We start from the raw sequence: 21,895 nt of genomic DNA, 5'->3' as shown, positions 1-21,895 counted from the left end.
TCGAAATTTCATTATACTTGAGATTTCGTATATTCGAAATTTTAGTATACTTGAAACGTCGACGCAACTCGAAATTCCATTATACTTGAAACATCGACGCAACTCGAAATTTCATTATACTTGAGATTTCGTATATTCGAAATTTTAGTATACTTGAAACGTCGACGCAACTCGAAATTTCATTATACTTGAGATTTCGTATACTTGAAATTTTAGTATACTTGAAACGTCGACGCAACTCGAAATTCCATTATACTTGAAACATCGACGCAACTCGAAATTTCATTATACTTGAGATTTCGTATACTTGAAATTTTAGTATACTTGAAACGTCGACGCAACTCGAAATTCCATTATACTTGAAACATCGACGCAACTCGAAATTTCATTATACTTGAGATTTCGTATACTCGAAATTTTAGTATACTTGAAACGTCGACGCAACTCGAAATTCCATTATACTTGAAACATCGACGCAACTCGAAATTTCATTATACTTGAGATTTCGCATACTTGAAATTTTAGTATACTTGAAACGTCGACGCAACTCGAAATTTCATTATACTTGAGATTTCGTATACTCGAAATTTTAGTATACTTGAAACGTCGACGCAACTCGAAATTCCATTATACTTGAAACATCGACGCAACTCGAAATTTCATTATACTTGAGATTTCGTATACTTGATATTTCATTATACTTGAAACATCGACGCAACTCGAAATTTCATTATACTTGAGATTTCGTATATTCGAAATTTTATTATACTTGAAACGTCGACGCAACTCGAAATTCCATTATACTTGAAACATCGACGCAACTCGAAATTTCATTATACTTGAGATTTCGTATATTCGAAATTTTAGTATACTTGAAACGTCGACGCAACTCGAAATTTCATTATACTTGAGATTTCGTATATTCGAAATTTTAGTATACTTGAAACGTCGACGCAACTCGAAATTCCATTATACTTGAAACATCGACGCAACTCGAAATTTCATTATACTTGAGATTTCGTATATTCGAAATTTTAGTATACTTGAAACGTCGACGCAACTTGAAATTTCATTATACTTGAGATTTCGTATACTTGAAATTTTAGTATACTTGAAACGTCGACGCAACTCGAAATTCCATTATACTTGAAACATCGACGCAACTCGAAATTTCATTATACTTGAGATTTCGTATACTTGAAATTTTAGTATACTTGAAACGTCGACGCAACTCGAAATTCCATTATACTTGAAACATCGACGCAACTCGAAATTTCATTATACTTGAGATTTCGTATACTCGAAATTTTAGTATACTTGAAACGTCGACGCAACTCGAAATTCCATTATACTTGAAACATCGACGCAACTCGAAATTTCATTATACTTGAGATTTCGCATACTTGAAATTTTAGTATACTTGAAACGTCGACGCAACTCGAAATTTCATTATACTTGAGATTTCGTATACTCGAAATTTTAGTATACTTGAAACGTCGACGCAACTCGAAATTCCATTATACTTGAAACATCGACGCAACTCGAAATTTCATTATACTTGAGATTTCGTATACTTGATATTTCATTATACTTGAAACATCGACGCAACTCGAAATTTCATTATACTTGAGATTTCGTATATTCGAAATTTTATTATACTTGAAACGTCGACGCAACTCGAAATTTCATTATACTTGAGATTTCGTATATTCGAAATTTTAGTATACTTGAAACGTCGGCGCAACTCGAAATTCCATTATACTTAAAACATCGACGCAACTCGAAATTTCATTATATTTGAGATTTCGTATACTTGATATTTCATTATACTTGAAACATCGACGCAACTCGAAATTTCATTATACTTGAGATTTCGTATATTCGAAATTTTATTATACTTGAAACGTCGACGCAACTCGAAATTTCATTATACTTGAGATTTCGTATATTCGAAATTTTAGTATACTTGAAACGTCGACGCAACTCGAAATTCCATTATACTTGAAACAACGACGCAACTCGAAATTTCATTATACTTGAGATTTCGTATATTCGAAATTTTAGTATACTTGAAACGTCGACGCAACTCGAAATTTCATTATACTTGAGATTTCGTATATTCGAAATTTTATTATACTTGAAACGTCGACGCAACTCGAAATTCCATTATACTTGAAACATCGACGCAACTCGAAATTTCATTATACTTGAGATTTCGTATATTCGAAATTTTAGTATACTTGAAACGTCGACGCAACTCGAAATTTCATTATACTTGAGATTTCGTATATTCGAAATTTTAGTATACTTGAAACGTCGACGCAACTCGAAATTCCATTATACTTGAAACATCGACGCAACTCGAAATTTCATTATACTTGAGATTTCGTATATTCGAAATTTTAGTATACTTGAAACGTCGACGCAACTCGAAATTTCATTATACTTGAGATTTCGTATACTTGAAATTTTAGTATACTTAAACGTCGACGCAACTCGAAATTCCATTATACTTGAAACATCGACGCAACTCGAAATTTCATTATACTTGAGATTTCGTATACTTGAAATTTTAGTATACTTGAAACGTCGACGCAACTCGAAATTCCATTATACTTGAAACATCGACGCAACTCGAAATTTCATTATACTTGAGATTTCGTATACTCGAAATTTTAGTATACTTGAAACGTCGACGCAACTCGAAATTCCATTATACTTGAAACATCGACGCAACTCGAAATTTCATTATACTTGAGATTTCGCATACTTGAAATTTTAGTATACTTGAAACGTCGACGCAACTCGAAATTTCATTATACTTGAGATTTCGTATACTCGAAATTTTAGTATACTTGAAACGTCGACGCAACTCGAAATTCCATTATACTTGAAACATCGACGCAACTCGAAATTTCATTATACTTGAGATTTCGTATACTTGATATTTCATTATACTTGAAACATCGACGCAACTCGAAATTTCATTATACTTGAGATTTCGTATATTCGAAATTTTATTATACTTGAAACGTCGACGCAACTCGAAATTCCATTATACTTGAAACATCGACGCAACTCGAAATTTCATTATACTTGAGATTTCGTATATTCGAAATTTTATTATACGTGAAACTTCGACGCAACTCGAAATTTTATTATACTTGAGATTTCGTATATTCGAAATTTTAGTATACTTGAAACGTCGACGCAACTCGAAATTCCATTATACTTGAAACATCGACGCAACTCGAAATTTCATTATACTTGAGATTTCGTATATTCGAAATTTTAGTATACTTGAAACGTCGACGCAACTCGAAATTTCATTATACTTGAGATTTCGTATATTCGAAATTTTAGTATACTTGAAACGTCGACGCAACTCGAAATTCCATTATACTTGAAACATCGACGCAACTCGAAATTTCATTATTCTTGAGATTTCGTTTATTCGAAATTTTAGTATACTTGAAACGTCGACGCAACTCGAAATTTCATTATACTTGAGATTTCGTATACTTGAAATTTTAGTATACTTGAAACGTCGACGCAACTCGAAATTCCATTATACTTGAAACATCGACGCAACTCGAAATTTCATTATACTTGAGATTTCGTATACTTGAAATTTTAGTATACTTGAAACATCGACGCAACTCGAAATTCCATTATACTTGAAACATCGACGCAACTCGAAATTTCATTATACTTGAGATTTCGTATACTTGATATTTCATTATACTTGAAACATCGACGCAACTCGAAATTTCATTATACTTGAGATTTCGTATATTCGAAATTTTAGTATACTTGAAACGTCGACGCAACTCGAAATTTCATTATACTTGAGATTTCGTATATTCGAAATTTTATTATACTTGAAACGTCGACGCAACTCGAAATTCCATTATACTTGAAACATCGACGCAACTCGAAATTTCATTATACTTGAGATTTCGTATATTCGAAATTTTAGTATACTTGAAACGTCGACGCAACTCGAAATTTCATTATACTTGAGATTTCGTATATTCGAAATTTAAGTATACTTGAAACGTCGACGCAACTCGAAATTCCATTATACTTGAAACATCGACGCAACTCGAAATTTCATTATACTTGAGATTTCGTATATTCGAAATTTTAGTATACTTGAAACGTCGACGCAACTCGAAATTTCATTATACTTGAGATTTCGTATACTTGAAATTTTAGTATACTTGAAACGTCGACGCTACTCGAAATTCCATTATACTTGAAACATCGACGCAACTCGAAATTTCATTATACTTGAGATTTCGTATACTTGAAATTTTAGTATACTTGAAACGTCGACGCAACTCGAAATTCCATTATACTTGAAACATCGACGCAACTCGAAATTTCATTATACTTGAGATTTCGTATACTCGAAATTTTAGTATACTTGAAACGTCGACGCAACTCGAAATTCCATTATACTTGAAACATCGACGCAACTCGAAATTTCATTATACTTGAGATTTCGCATACTTGAAATTTTAGTATACTTGAAACGTCGACGCAACTCGAAATTTCATTATACTTGAGATTTCGTATACTCGAAATTTTAGTATACTTGAAACGTCGACGCAACTCGAAATTCCATTATACTTGAAACATCGACGCAACTCGAAATTTCATTATACTTGAGATTTCGTATACTTGATATTTCATTATACTTGAAACATCGACGCAACTCGAAATTTCATTATACTTGAGATTTCGTATATTCGAAATTTTATCATACTTGAAACGTCGACGCAACTCGAAATTCCATTATACTTGAAACATCGACGCAACTCGAAATTTCATTATACTTGAGATTTCGTATATTCGAAATTTTAGTATACTTGAAACGTCGACGCAACTCGAAATTTCATTGTACTTGAGATTTCGTATATTCGAAATTTTAGTATACTTGAAACGTCGACGCAACTCGAAATTCCATTATACTTGAAACATCGACGCAACTCGAAATTTCATTATACTTGAGATTTCGTATATTCGAAATTTTAGTATACTTGAAACGTCGACGCAACTCGAAATTTCATTATACTTGAGATTTCGTATATTCGAAATTTTAGTATACTTGAAACGTCGACGCAACTCGAAATTCCATTATACTTGAAACATCGACGCAACTCGAAATTTCATTATTCTTGAGATTTCGTATATTCGAAATTTTAGTATACTTGAAACGTCGACGCAACTCGAAATTTCATTATACTTGAGATTTCGTATACTTGAAATTTTAGTATACTTGAAACGTCGACGCAACTCGAAATTCCATTATACTTGAAACATCGACGCAACTCGAAATTTCATTATACTTGAGATTTCGTATACTTGAAATTTTAGTATACTTGAAACGTCGACGCAACTCGAAATTCCATTATACTTGAAACATCGACGCAACTCGAAATTTCATTATACTTGAGATTTCGTATACTTGATATTTCATTATACTTGAAACATCGACGCAACTCGAAATTTCATTATACTTGAGATTTCGTATATTCGAAATTTTAGTATACTTGAAACGTCGACGCAACTCGAAATTTCATTATACTTGAGATTTCGTATATTCGAAATTTTATTATACTTGAAACGTCGACGCAACTCGAAATTCCATTATACTTGAAACATCGACGCAACTCGAAATTTCATTATACTTGAGATTTCGTATATTCGAAATTTTAGTATACTTGAAACGTCGACGCAACTCGAAATTTCATTATACTTGAGATTTCGTATATTCGAAATTTAAGTATACTTGAAACGTCGACGCAACTCGAAATTCCATTATACTTGAAACATCGACGCAACTCGAAATTTCATTATACTTGAGATTTCGTATATTCGAAATTTTAGTATACTTGAAACGTCGACGCAACTCGAAATTTCATTATACTTGAGATTTCGTATACTTGAAATTTTAGTATACTTGAAACGTCGACGCAACTCGAAATTCCATTATACTTGAAACATCGACGCAACTCGAAATTTCATTATACTTGAGATTTCGTATACTTGAAATTTTAGTATACTTGAAACGTCGACGCAACTCGAAATTCCATTATACTTGAAACATCGACGCAACTCGAAATTTCATTATACTTGAGATTTCGTATACTCGAAATTTTAGTATACTTGAAACGTCGACGCAACTCGAAATTCCATTATACTTGAAACATCGACGCAACTCGAAATTTCATTATACTTGAGATTTCGCATACTTGAAATTTTAGTATACTTGAAACGTCGACGCAACTCGAAATTTCATTATACTTGAGATTTCGTATACTCGAAATTTTAGTATACTTGAAACGTCGACGCAACTCGAAATTCCATTATACTTGAAACATCGACGCAACTCGAAATTTCATTATACTTGAGATTTCGTATACTTGATATTTCATTATACTTGAAACATCGACGCAACTCGAAATTTCATTATACTTCAGATTTCGTATATTCGAAATTTTATCATACTTGAAACGTCGACGCAACTCGAAATTCCATTATACTTGAAACATCGACGCAACTCGAAATTTCATTATACTTGAGATTTCGTATATTCGAAATTTTAGTATACTTGAAACGTCGACGCAACTCGAAATTTCATTATACTTGAGATTTCGTATATTCGAAATTTTAGTATACTTGAAACGTCGACGCAACTCGAAATTCCATTATACTTGAAACATCGACGCAACTCGAAATTTCATTATACTTGAGATTTCGTATATTCGAAATTTTAGTATACTTGAAACGTCGACGCAACTCGAAATTTCATTATACTTGAGATTTCGTATACTTGAAATTTTAGTATACTTGAAACGTCGACGCAACTCGAAATTCCATTATACTTGAAACATCGACGCAACTCGAAATTTCATTATACTTGAGATTTCGTATACTTGAAATTTTAGTATACTTGAAACGTCGACGCAACTCGAAATTCCATTATACTTGAAACATCGACGCAACTCGAAATTTCATTATACTTGAGATTTCGTATACTCGAAATTTTAGTATACTTGAAACGTCGACGCAACTCGAAATTCCATTATACTTGAAACATCGACGCAACTCGAAATTTCATTATACTTGAGATTTCGCATACTTGAAATTTTAGTATACTTGAAACGTCGACGCAACTCGAAATTTCATTATACTTGAAACATCGACGCAACTCGAAATTTCATTATACTTGAGATTTCGTATACTCGAAATTTTAGTATACTTGAAACGTCGACGCAACTCGAAATTCCGTTATACTTGAAACGTCGACGCAACTCGAAATTTCATTATACTTGAGATTTCGTATACTTGAAATTTCATTATACTTGAAACATCGACGCAACTCGAAATTTCATTATACTTGTGATTTCGTATACTCGAAATTTTAGAATACTTGAAACGTCGACGCAACTCGAAATTTCATTATACTTAAGATTTCGTATACTCGAAATTTTAGTATACTTGAAACGTCGACGCAACTCGAAATTCCATTATACTTGAAACATCGACGCAACTCGAAATTTCATTATACTTGAGATTTCGTATACTCGAAATTTTAGAATACTTGAAACGTCGACGCAACTCGAAATTTCATTATACTTGAGATTTCGTATACTCGAAATTTTAGTATACTTGAAACGTCGACGCAACTCGAAATTCCATTATACTTGAAACATCGACGCAACTCGAAATTTCATTATACTTGAGATTTCGTATATTCGAAATTTTAGTATACTTGAAACGTCGACGCAACTCGAAATTTCATTATACTTGAGATTTCGTATACTTGAAATTTAAGTATACTTGAAACGTCGACGCAACTCGAAATTCCATTATACTTGAAACATCGACGCAACTCGAAATTTCATTATACTTGAGATTTCGTATACTCGAAATTTTAGTATACTTGAAACGTCGACGCAACTCGAAATTCCATTATACTTGAAACGTCGACGCAACTCGAAATTTCATTATACTTGAGATTTCGTATACTTGAAATTTCATTATACTTGAAACATCGACGCAACTCGAAATTTCATTATACTTGTGATTTCGTATACTCGAAATTTTAGAATACTTGAAACGTCGACGCAACTCGAAATTTCATTATACTTGAGATTTCGTATATTCGAAATTTTAGTATACTTGAAACGTCGACGCAACTCGAAATTTCATTATACTTGAGATTTCGTATACTTGAAATTTTAGTATACTTGAAACGTCGACGCAACTCGAAATTCCATTATACTTGAAACATCGACGCAACTCGAAATTTCATTATACTTGAGATTTCGTATACTTGAAATTTTAGTATACTTGAAACGTCGACGCAACTCGAAATTCCATTATACTTGAAACATCGACGCAACTCGAAATTTCATTATACTTGAGATTTCGTATACTCGAAATTTTAGTATACTTGAAACGTCGACGCAACTCGAAATTCCATTATACTTGAAACATCGACGCAACTCGAAATTTCATTATACTTGTGATTTCGTATACTCGAAATTTTAGAATACTTGAAACGTCGACGCAACTCGAAATTTCATTATACTTAAGATTTCGTATACTCGAAATTTTAGTATACTTGAAACGTCGACGCAACTCGAAATTCCATTATACTTGAAACATCGACGCAACTCGAAATTTCATTATACTTGAGATTTCGTATACTTGAAATTTTAGTATACTTGAAACGTCGACGCAACTCGAAATTCCATTATACTTGAAACATCGACGCAACTCGAAATTTCATTATACTTGAGATTTCGTATACTCGAAATTTTAGTATACTTGAAACGTCGACGCAACTCGAAATTCCATTATACTTGAAACGTCGACGCAACTCGAAATTTCATTATACTTGAGATTTCGTATACTTGAAATTTCATTATACTTGAAACATCGACGCAACTCGAAATTTCATTATACTTGTGATTTCGTATACTCGAAATTTTAGAATACTTGAAACGTCGACGCAACTCGAAATTTCATTATACTTGAGATTTCGTATAGTCGAAATTTTAGTATACTTGAAACGTCGACGTAACTCGAAATTCCATTATACTTGAAACATCGACGCAACTCGAAATTCCATTATACTTGAAACATCGACGCAACTCGAAATTTCATTATACTTGAGATTTCGTATACTCGAAATTTTAGAATACTTGAAACGTCGACGCAACTCGAAATTTCATTATACTTGAGATTTCGTATACTCGAAATTTTAGTATACTTGAAACGTCGACGCAACTCGAAATTCCATTATACTTGAAACATCGACGCAACTCGAAATTTCATTATACTTGAGATTTCGTATATTCGAAATTTTAGTATACTTGAAACGTCGACGCAACTCGAAATTTCATTATACTTGAGATTTCGTATACTTGAAATTTTAGTATACTTGAAACGTCGACGCAACTCGAAATTCCATTATACTTGAAACATCGACGCAACTCGAAATTTCATTATACTTGAGATTTCGTATACTCGAAATTTTAGTATACTTGAAACGTCGACGCAACTCGAAATTCCATTATACTTGAAACATCGACGCAACTCGAAATTTCATTATACTTGAGATTTCGCATACTTGAAATTTTAGTATACTTGAAACGTCGACGCAACTCGAAATTTCATTATACTTGAGATTTCGTATACTCGAAATTTTAGTATACTTGAAACGTCGACGCAACTCGAAATTCCATTATACTTGAAACATCGACGCAACTCGAAATTTCATTATACTTGAGATTTCGTATACTTGATATTTCATTATACTTGAAACATCGACGCAACTCGAAATTTCATTATACTTGAGATTTCGTATATTCGAAATTTTATTATACTTGAAACGTCGACGCAACTCGAAATTCCATTATACTTGAAACATCGACGCAACTCGAAATTTCATTATACTTGAGATTTCGTATATTCGAAATTTTATTATACTTGAAACTTCGACGCAACTCGAAATTTTATTATACTTGAGATTTCGTATATTCGAAATTTTAGTATACTTGAAACGTCGACGCAACTCGAAATTCCATTATACTTGAAACATCGACGCAACTCGAAATTTCATTATACTTGAGATTTCGTATATTCGAAATTTTAGTATACTTGAAACGTCGACGCAACTCGAAATTTCATTATACTTGAGATTTCGTATATTCGAAATTTTAGTATACTTGAAACGTCGACGCAACTCGAAATTCCATTATACTTGAAACATCGACGCAACTCGAAATTTCATTATTCTTGAGATTTCGTATATTCGAAATTTTAGTATACTTGAAACGTCGACGCAACTCGAAATTTCATTATACTTGAGATTTCGTATACTTGAAATTTTAGTATACTTGAAACGTCGACGCAACTCGAAATTCCATTATACTTGAAACATCGACGCAACTCGAAATTTCATTATACTTGAGATTTCGTATACTTGAAATTTTAGTATACTTGAAACGTCGACGCAACTCGAAATTCCATTATACTTGAAACATCGACGCAACTCGAAATTTCATTATACTTGAGATTTCGTATACTTGATATTTCATTATACTTGAAACATCGACGCAACTCGAAATTTCATTATATTTGAGATTTCGTATATTCGAAATTTTAGTATACTTGAAACGTCGACGCAACTCGAAATTTCATTATACTTGAGATTTCGTATATTCGAAATTTTATTATACTTGAAACGTCGACGCAACTCGAAATTCCATTATACTTGAAACATCGACGCAACTCGAAATTTCATTATACTTGAGATTTCGTATATTCGAAATTTTAGTATACTTGAAACGTCGACGCAACTCGAAATTTCATTATACTTGAGATTTCGTATATTCGAAATTTTAGTATACTTGAAACGTCGACGCAACTCGAAATTCCATTATACTTGAAACATCGACGCAACTCGAAATTTCATTATTCTTGAGATTTCGTATATTCGAAATTTTAGTATACTTGAAACGTCGACGCAACTCGAAATTTCATTATACTTGAGATTTCGTATACTTGAAATTTTAGTATACTTGAAACGTCGACGCAACTCGAAATTCCATTATACTTGAAACATCGACGCAACTCGAAATTTCATTATACTTGAGATTTCGTATACTTGAAATTTTAGTATACTTGAAACGTCGACGCAACTCGAAATTCCATTATACTTGAAACATCGACGCAACTCGAAATTTCATTATACTTGAGATTTCGTATACTTGATATTTCATTATACTTGAAACATCGACGCAACTCGAAATTTCATTATATTTGAGATTTCGTATATTCGAAATTTTAGTATACTTGAAACGTCGACGCAACTCGAAATTTCATTATACTTGAGATTTCGTATATTCGAAATTTTATTATACTTGAAACGTCGACGCAACTCGAAATTCCATTATACTTGAAACATCGACGCAACTCGAAATTTCATTATACTTGAGATTTCGTATATTCGAAATTTTAGTATACTTGAAACGTCGACGCAACTCGAAATTTCATTATACTTGAGATTTCGTATATTCGAAATTTAAGTATACTTGAAACGTCGACGCAACTCGAAATTCCATTATACTTGAAACATCGACGCAACTCGAAATTTCATTATACTTGAGATTTCGTATATTCGAAATTTTAGTATACTTGAAACGTCGACGCAACTCGAAATTTCATTATACTTGAGATTTCGTATACTTGAAATTTTAGTATACTTGAAACGTCGACGCAACTCGAAATTCCATTATACTTGAAACATCGACGCAACTCGAAATTTCATTATACTTGAGATTTCGTATACTTGAAATTTTAGTATACTTGAAACGTCGACGCAACTCGAAATTCCATTATACTTGAAACATCGACGCAACTCGAAATTTCATTATACTTGAGATTTCGTATACTCGAAATTTTAGTATACTTGAAACGTCGACGCAACTCGAAATTCCATTATACTTGAAACATCGACGCAACTCGAAATTTCATTATACTTGAGATTTCGCATACTTGAAATTTTAGTATACTTGAAACGTCGACGCAACTCGAAATTTCATTATACTTGAGATTTCGTATACTCGAAATTTTAGTATACTTGAAACGTCGACGCAACTCGAAATTCCATTATACTTGAAACATCGACGCAACTCGAAATTTCATTATACTTGAGATTTCGTATACTCGAAATTTTAGAATACTTGAAACGTCGACGCAACTCGAAATTTCATTATACTTGAGATTTCGTATAGTCGAAATTTTAGTATACTTGAAACGTCGACGTAACTCGAAATTCCATTATACTTGAAACATCGACGCAACTCGAAATTCCATTATACTTGAAACATCGACGCAACTCGAAATTTCATTATACTTGAGATTTCGTATACTCGAAATTTTAGAATACTTGAAACGTCGACGCAACTCGAAATTTCATTATACTTGAGATTTCGTATACTCGAAATTTTAGTATACTTGAAACGTCGACGCAACTCGAAATTCCATTATACTTGAAACATCGACGCAACTCGAAATTTCATTATACTTGAGATTTCGTATATTCGAAATTTTAGTATACTTGAAACGTCGACGCAACTCGAAATTTCATTATACTTGAGATTTCGTATACTTGAAATTTTAGTATACTTGAAACGTCGACGCAACTCGAAATTCCATTATACTTGAAACATCGACGCAACTCGAAATTTCATTATACTTGAGATTTCGTATACTCGAAATTTTAGTATACTTGAAACGTCGACGCAACTCGAAATTCCATTATACTTGAAACATCGACGCAACTCGAAATTTCATTATACTTGAGATTTCGCATACTTGAAATTTTAGTATACTTGAAACGTCGACGCAACTCGAAATTTCATTATACTTGAGATTTCGTATACTCGAAATTTTAGTATACTTGAAACGTCGACGCAACTCGAAATTCCATTATACTTGAAACATCGACGCAACTCGAAATTTCATTATACTTGAGATTTCGTATACTTGATATTTCATTATACTTGAAACATCGACGCAACTCGAAATTTCATTATACTTGAGATTTCGTATATTCGAAATTTTATTATACTTGAAACGTCGACGCAACTTTAAATTCCATTATACTTGAAACATCGACGCAACTCGAAATTTCATTATACTTGAGATTTCGTATATTCGAAATTTTATTATACTTGAAACTTCGACGCAACTCGAAATTTTATTATACTTGAGATTTCGTATATTCGAAATTTTAGTATACTTGAAACGTCGACGCAACTCGAAATTCCATTATACTTGAAACATCGACGCAACTCGAAATTTCATTATACTTGAGATTTCGTATATTCGAAATTTTAGTATACTTGAAACGTCGACGCAACTCGAAATTTCATTATACTTGAGATTTCGTATATTCGAAATTTTAGTATACTTGAAACGTCGACGCAACTCGAAATTCCATTATACTTGAAACATCGACGCAACTCGAAATTTCATTATTCTTGAGATTTCGTATATTCGAAATTTTAGTATACTTGAAACGTCGACGCAACTCGAAATTTCATTATACTTGAGATTTCGTATACTTGAAATTTTAGTATACTTGAAACGTCGACGCAACTCGAAATTCCATTATACTTGAAACATCGACGCAACTCGAAATTTCATTATACTTGAGATTTCGTATACTTGAAATTTTAGTATACTTGAAACGTCGACGCAACTCGAAATTCCATTATACTTGAAACATCGACGCAACTCGAAATTTCATTATACTTGAGATTTCGTATACTTGATATTTCATTATACTTGAAACATCGACGCAACTCGAAATTTCATTATATTTGAGATTTCGTATATTCGAAATTTTAGTATACTTGAAACGTCGACGCAACTCGAAATTTCATTATACTTGAGATTTCGTATATTCGAAATTTTATTATACTTGAAACGTCGACGCAACTCGAAATTCCATTATACTTGAAACATCGACGCAACTCGAAATTTCATTATACTTGAGATTTCGTATATTCGAAATTTTAGTATACTTGAAACGTCGACGCAACTCGAAATTTCATTATACTTGAGATTTCGTATATTCGAAATTTAAGTATACTTGAAACGTCGACGCAACTCGAAATTCCATTATACTTGAAACATCGACGCAACTCGAAATTTCATTATACTTGAGATTTCGTATATTCGAAATTTTAGTATACTTGAAACGTCGACGCAACTCGAAATTTCATTATACTTGAGATTTCGTATACTTGAAATTTTAGTATACTTGAAACGTCGACGCAACTCGAAATTCCATTATACTTGAAACATCGACGCAACTCGAAATTTCATTATACTTGAGATTTCGTATACTTGAAATTTTAGTATACTTGAAACGTCGACGCAACTCGAAATTCCATTATACTTGAAACATCGACGCAACTCGAAATTTCATTATACTTGAGATTTCGTATACTCGAAATTTTAGTATACTTGAAACGTCGACGCAACTCGAAATTCCATTATACTTGAAACATCGACGCAACTCGAAATTTCATTATACTTGAGATTTCGCATACTTGAAATTTTAGTATACTTGAAACGTCGACGCAACTCGAAATTTCATTATACTTGAGATTTCGTATACTCGAAATTTTAGTATACTTGAAACGTCGACGCAACTCGAAATTCCATTATACTTGAAACATCGACGCAACTCGAAATTTCATTATACTTGAGATTTCGTATACTTGATATTTCATTATACTTGAAACATCGACGCAACTCGAAATTTCATTATACTTGAGATTTCGTATATTCGAAATTTTATCATACTTGAAACGTCGACGCAACTCGAAATTCCATTATACTTGAAACATCGACGCAACTCGAAATTTCATTATACTTGAGATTTCGTATATTCGAAATTTTAGTATACTTGAAACGTCGACGCAACTCGAAATTCCATTATACTTGAAACATCGACGCAACTCGAAATTTCATTATACTTGAGATTTCGTATACTTGAAATTTTAGTATACTTGAAACGTCGACGCAACTCGAAATTCCATTATACTTGAAACATCGACGCAACTCGAAATTTCATTATACTTGAGATTTCGTATACTCGAAATTTTAGTATACTTGAAACGTCGACGCAACTCGAAATTCCATTATACTTGAAACATCGACGCAACTCGAAATTTCATTATACTTGAGATTTCGCATACTTGAAATTTTAGTATACTTGAAACGTCGACGCAACTCGAAATTTCATTATACTTGAAACATCGACGCAACTCGAAATTTCATTATACTTGAGATTTCGTATACTCGAAATTTTAGTATACTTGAAACGTCGACGCAACTCGAAATTCCGTTATACTTGAAACGTCGACGCAACTCGAAATTTCATTATACTTGAGATTTCGTATACTTGAAATTTCATTATACTTGAAACATCGACGCAACTCGAAATTTCATTATACTTGTGATTTCGTATACTCGAAATTTTAGAATACTTGAAACGTCGACGCAACTCGAAATTTCATTATACTTAAGATTTCGTATACTCGAAATTTTAGTATACTTGAAACGTCGACGCAACTCGAAATTCCATTATACTTGAAACATCGACGCAACTCGAAATTTCATTATACTTGAGATTTCGTATACTCGAAATTTTAGAATACTTGAAACGTCGACGCAACTCGAAATTTCATTATACTTGAGATTTCGTATATTCGAAATTTTAGTATACTTGAAACGTCGACGCAACTCGAAATTCCATTATACTTGAAACATCGACGCAACTCGAAATTTCATTATACTTGAGATTTCGTATATTCGAAATTTTAGTATACTTGAAACGTCGACGCAACTCGAAATTTCATTATACTTGAGATTTCGTATACTTGAAATTTAAGTATACTTGAAACGTCGACGCAACTCGAAATTCCATTATACTTGAAACATCGACGCAACTCGAAATTTCATTATACTTGAGATTTCGTATACTCGAAATTTTAGTATACTTGAAACGTCGACGCAACTCGAAATTCCATTATACTTGAAACGTCGACGCAACTCGAAATTTCATTATACTTGAGATTTCGTATACTTGAAATTTCATTATACTTGAAACATCGACGCAACTCGAAATTTCATTATACTTGTGATTTCGTATACTCGAAATTTTAGAATACTTGAAACGTCGACGCAACTCGAAATTTCATTATACTTGAGATTTCGTATACTCGAAATTTTAGTATACTTGAAACGTCGACGTAACTCGAAATTCCATTATACTTGAAACATCGACGCAACTCGAAATTCCATTATACTTGAAACATCGACGCAACTCAAAATTTCATTATACTTGAGATTTCGTATACTCGAAATTTTAGAATACTTGAAACGTCGACGCAACTCGAAATTTCATTATACTTGAGATTTCGTATACTCGAAATTTTAGTATACTTGAAACGTCGACGCAACTCGAAATTCCATTATACTTGAAACATCGACGCAACTCGAAATTTCATTATACTTGAGATTTCGTATATTCGAAATTTTAGTATACTTGAAACGTCGACGCAACTCGAAATTTCATTATACTTGAGATTTCGTATACTTGAAATTTTAGTATACTTGAAACGTCGACGCAACTCGAAATTCCATTATACTTGAAACATCGACGCAACTCGAAATTTCATTATACTTGAGATTTCGTATACTCGAAATTTTAGTATACTTGAAACGTCGACGCAACTCGAAATTCCATTATACTTGAAACATCGACGCAACTCGAAATTTCATTATACTTGAGATTTCGTATACTCGAAATTTTAGTATACTTGAAACGTCGACGCAACTCGAAATTCCATTATACTTGAAACATCGACGCAACTCGAAATTTCATTATACTTGAGATTTCGCATACTTGAAATTTTAGTATACTTGAAACGTCGACGCAACTCGAAATTTCATTATACTTGAAACATCGACGCAACTCGAAATTTCATTATACTTGAGATTTCGTATACTCGAAATTTTAGTATACTTGAAACGTCGACGCAACTCGAAATTCCGTTATACTTGAAACGTCGACGCAACTCGAAATTTCATTATACTTGAGATTTCGTATACTTGAAATTTCATTATACTTGAAACATCGACGCAACTCGAAATTTCATTATACTTGTGATTTCGTATACTCGAAATTTTAGAATACTTGAAACGTCGACGCAACTCGAAATTTCATTATACTTGAAACATCGACGCAACTCGAAATTTCATTATACTTGAGATTTCGTATACTCGAAATTTTAGAATACTTGAAACGTCGACGCAACTCGAAATTTCATTATACTTGAGATTTCGTATACTCGAAATTTTAGTATACTTGAAACGTCGACGCAACTCGAAATTCCATTATACTTGAAACATCGACGCAACTCGAAATTTCATTATACTTGAGATTTCGTATATTCGAAATTTTAGTATACTTGAAACGTCGACGCAACTCGAAATTTCATTATACTTGAGATTTCGTATACTTGAAATTTAAGTATACTTGAAACGTCGACGCAACTCGAAATTCCATTATACTTGAAACATCGACGCAACTCGAAATTTCATTATACTTGAGATTTCGTATACTCGAAATTTTAGTATACTTGAAACGTCGACGCAACTCGAAATTCCATTATACTTGAAACGTCGACGCAACTCGAAATTTCATTATACTTGAGATTTCGTATACTTGAAATTTCATTATACTTGAAACATCGACGCAACTCGAAATTTCATTATACTTGTGATTTCGTATACTCGAAATTTTAGAATACTTGAAACGTCGACGCAACTCGAAATTTCATTATACTTGAGATTTCGTATACTCGAAATTTTAGTATACTTGAAACGTCGACGTAACTCGAAATTCCATTATACTTGAAACATCGACGCAACTCGAAATTCCATTATACTTGACACATCGACGCAACTCGAAATTTCATTATACTTGAGATTTCGTATACTCGAAATTTTAGAATACTTGAAACGTCGACGCAACTCGAAATTTCATTATACTTGAGATTTCGTATACTCGAAATTTTAGTATACTTGAAACGTCGACGCAACTCGAAATTCCATTATACTTGAAACATCGACGCAACTCGAAATTTCATTATACTTGAGATTTCGTATATTCGAAATTTTAGTATACTTGAAACGTCGACGCAACTCGAAATTTCATTATACTTGAGATTTCGTATACTTGAAATTTTAGTATACTTGAAACGTCGACGCAACTCGAAATTCCATTATACTTGAAACATCGACGCAACTCGAAATTTCATTATACTTGAGATTTCGTATACTCGAAATTTTAGTATACTTGAAACGTCGACGCAACTCGAAATTCCATTATACTTGAAACATCGACGCAACTCGAAATTTCATTATACTTGAGATTTCGTATACTTGATATTTCATTATACTTGAAACATCGACGCAACTCGAAATTTCATTATACTTGAGATTTCGTATATTCGAAATTTTATTATACTTGAAACGTCGACGCAACTCGAAATTCCATTATACTTGAAACATCGACGCAACTCGAAATTTCATTATACTTGAGATTTCGTATATTCGAAATTTTAGTATACTTGAAACGTCGACGCAACTCGAAATTTCATTATACTTGAGATTTCGTATATTCGAAATTTTAGTATACTTGAAACGTCGACGCAACTCGAAATTCCATTATACTTGAAACATCGACGCAACTCGAAATTTCATTATACTTGAGATTTCGTATATTCGAAATTTTAGTATACTTGAAACGTCGACGCAACTCGAAATTTCATTATACTTGAGATTTCGTATACTTGAAATTTTAGTATACTTGAAACGTCGACGCAACTCGAAATTCCATTATACTTGAAACATCGACGCAACTCGAAATTTCATTATACTTGAGATTTCGTATACTCGAAATTTTAGTATACTTGAAACGTCGACGCAACTCGAAATTCCATTATACTTGAAACATCGACGCAACTCGAAATTTCATTATACTTGAGATTTCGTATATTCGAAATTTTAGTATACTTGAAACGTCGACGCAACTCAAAATTTCATTATACTTGAGATTTCGTATATTCGAAATTTTAGTATACTTGAAACGTCGACGCAACTCGAAATTCCATTATACTTGAAACATCGACGCAACTCGAAATTTCATTATACTTGAGATTTCGTATATTCGAAATTTTAGTATACTTGAAACGTCGACGCAACTCGAAATTTCATTATACTTGAGATTTCGTATACTTGAAATTTTAGTATACTTGAAACGTCGACGCAACTCGAAATTCCATTATACTTGAAACATCGACGCAACTCGAAATTTCATTATACTTGAGATTTCGTATATTCGAAATTTTAGTATACTTGAAACGTCGACGCAACTCGAAATTTCATTATACTTGAGATTTCGTATATTCGAAATTTTAGTATACTTGAAACGTCGACGCAACTCGAAATTCCATTATACTTGAAACATCGACGCAACTCGAAATTTCATTATACTTGAGATTTCGTATATTCGAAATTTTAGTATACTTGAAACGTCGACGCAACTCGAAATTTCATTATACTTGAGATTTCGTATACTTGAAATTTTAGTATACTTGAAACGTCGACGCAACTCGAAATTCCATTATACTTGAAACATCGACGCAACTCGAAATTTCATTATACTTGAGATTTCGTATACTTGAAATTTTAGTATACTTGAAACGTCGACGCAACTCGAAATTCCATTATACTTGAAACATCGACGCAACTCGAAATTTCATTATACTTGAGATTTCGTATACTCGAAATTTTAGTATACTTGAAACGTCAACGCAACTCGAAATTCCATTATACTTGAAACATCGACGCAACTCGAAATTTCATTATACTTGAGATTTCGTATACTTGATATTTCATTATACTTGAAACATCGACGCAACTCGAAATTTCATTATACTTGAGATTTCGTATACTCGAAATTTTAGAATACTTGAAACGTCGACGCAACTCGAAATTTCATTATACTTGAGATTTCGTATACTCGAAATTTTAGAATACTTGATACATCGACGCAACTCGAAATTTCATTATACTTGAGATTTCGTATATTTGACATTTTAGTATACTTGAAACATCGACGCAACTCGAAATTTCTTTATATTTGAAATTTAGTACAATTGTTAACATTTTCGTATAAGCGGTTATTTTACCGACGTCAACTCGCAGAAATAGTCTTTAAAAAATATTAGGGATATGGCGTGACTCGCGAAACTTGAATAAATATAACAAGTATGATGTTTCCTTCATTTTCGTTAATATTTCCTGCCCTCTTTTTCCAGGGACAATATACATTATAAAGGGACTTTAGAAAAACTACTGAAAAAATTCTACTAACAGAAAAATGTTCAAATAAATATGTAGCTACCATTAAAAATATAGGTGTAGCTTTTGAAAAAAAGTTAGAGGAATTTATGTAGTAATTGTCATAACAACTAATAAGTGCAGGACAGCAATAGTGTAATTAGTGAAAAGCAATCATGTACATGATAAAATAGCATTAAGAGTAATAGGGAGTTTACAGTATGACGTGCCACTACGTCATCCGTGCTTTTTCCTATTGATAAAAAATTTCCCCCCACAATGGCGGCCATGCTCAAAGCTACGGAGTGATATTTCCCTATTCTTCAGTGAAGTATATCTTGTCGTACACCTTATTCCTTGGTAGAAACCTGGTCATGCTTGCTGATTATACGGATACCGAAACACGGACAACCGTGGATATTTACAAAACTTCATTCAATTCACGCAAGCCTTGGCATAATTAAGTGACACACATATTCAAGCTTTAATAATCAATTTCTCCATTGGTATTTCAGAAAGTTTCAGTATGTATAAGTTCAGTGAACCATACGAAGTTTTGCGGGTGACTTTAATACCGCTTTATCTCAAAATGGCCTATGATTCTTCCTAAAAAACATGAAAATTGGTTAAATGTCCATCTCCCTAGTTGTTTGAAATGAGCAATTATGAAATCTGGTGGAGTTGAAACCAGTCCCTTTACCCATTAGACAGAAAATATGTCATAGTAGTAGATGTGGGTAAATTTCAGTATAAGCTGCAACACTCTATGAAAGGCGTAACATTTCGAGTAGCTGTTTGTAGAGATATAACATTTCAATTGCCATTATTCAGTAGATTCCCGTATTAAGATAAGCTAATAGTTCCGGCAGTGGCTTCGCTAGAGGTAGGCTCTAAGTTGGCATAAGCTATAGCCTACGCTTAGGGGTCTCAAGGACTCGGCAGTCTCAAAATTGTTTCTAAAAGGGACCTTAAAATATCCCAAAATGGATCACAATTTGCAAAATCACTCTTGTGTTGAATACAGTTAAACAATTTTAATACCAAATATTAAAATTTTACATAAATGAACTTGTAACTGTTGCTCGTTTCTTCACGTCAAATTGTTCGTGAGAGGCATTTGTTTGCCAGCCTACGTGTGAAATAATCTTAGCGACACCATTGATCAGCAATAATAATGATAATCTTTTGCTTGCTCAATTTTTACCCAACAGCCCTAAATTTGTGTACCCATCGCTAAAACCGACACGGTTTAGTCCATCCCTGGACTAAAAAACTACACGTACTCCTTCGAATTGAATAATTTCTCACTTCATGCTCAATGTTAAAAAAGGTTTTTAAAATTTCCATCTGATGAATATCATAAGTAAATGAATCAAAGTTATCG

This window comes from Leiobunum rupestre, chromosome 5, assembly GCF_980474605.1.
Source record: "Leiobunum rupestre chromosome 5, qqLeiRupe1.1.hap1, whole genome shotgun sequence".
NCBI lineage: Eukaryota > Metazoa > Arthropoda > Arachnida > Opiliones > Sclerosomatidae > Leiobunum > Leiobunum rupestre.
This window is presented reverse-complemented; position numbering follows the sequence as displayed.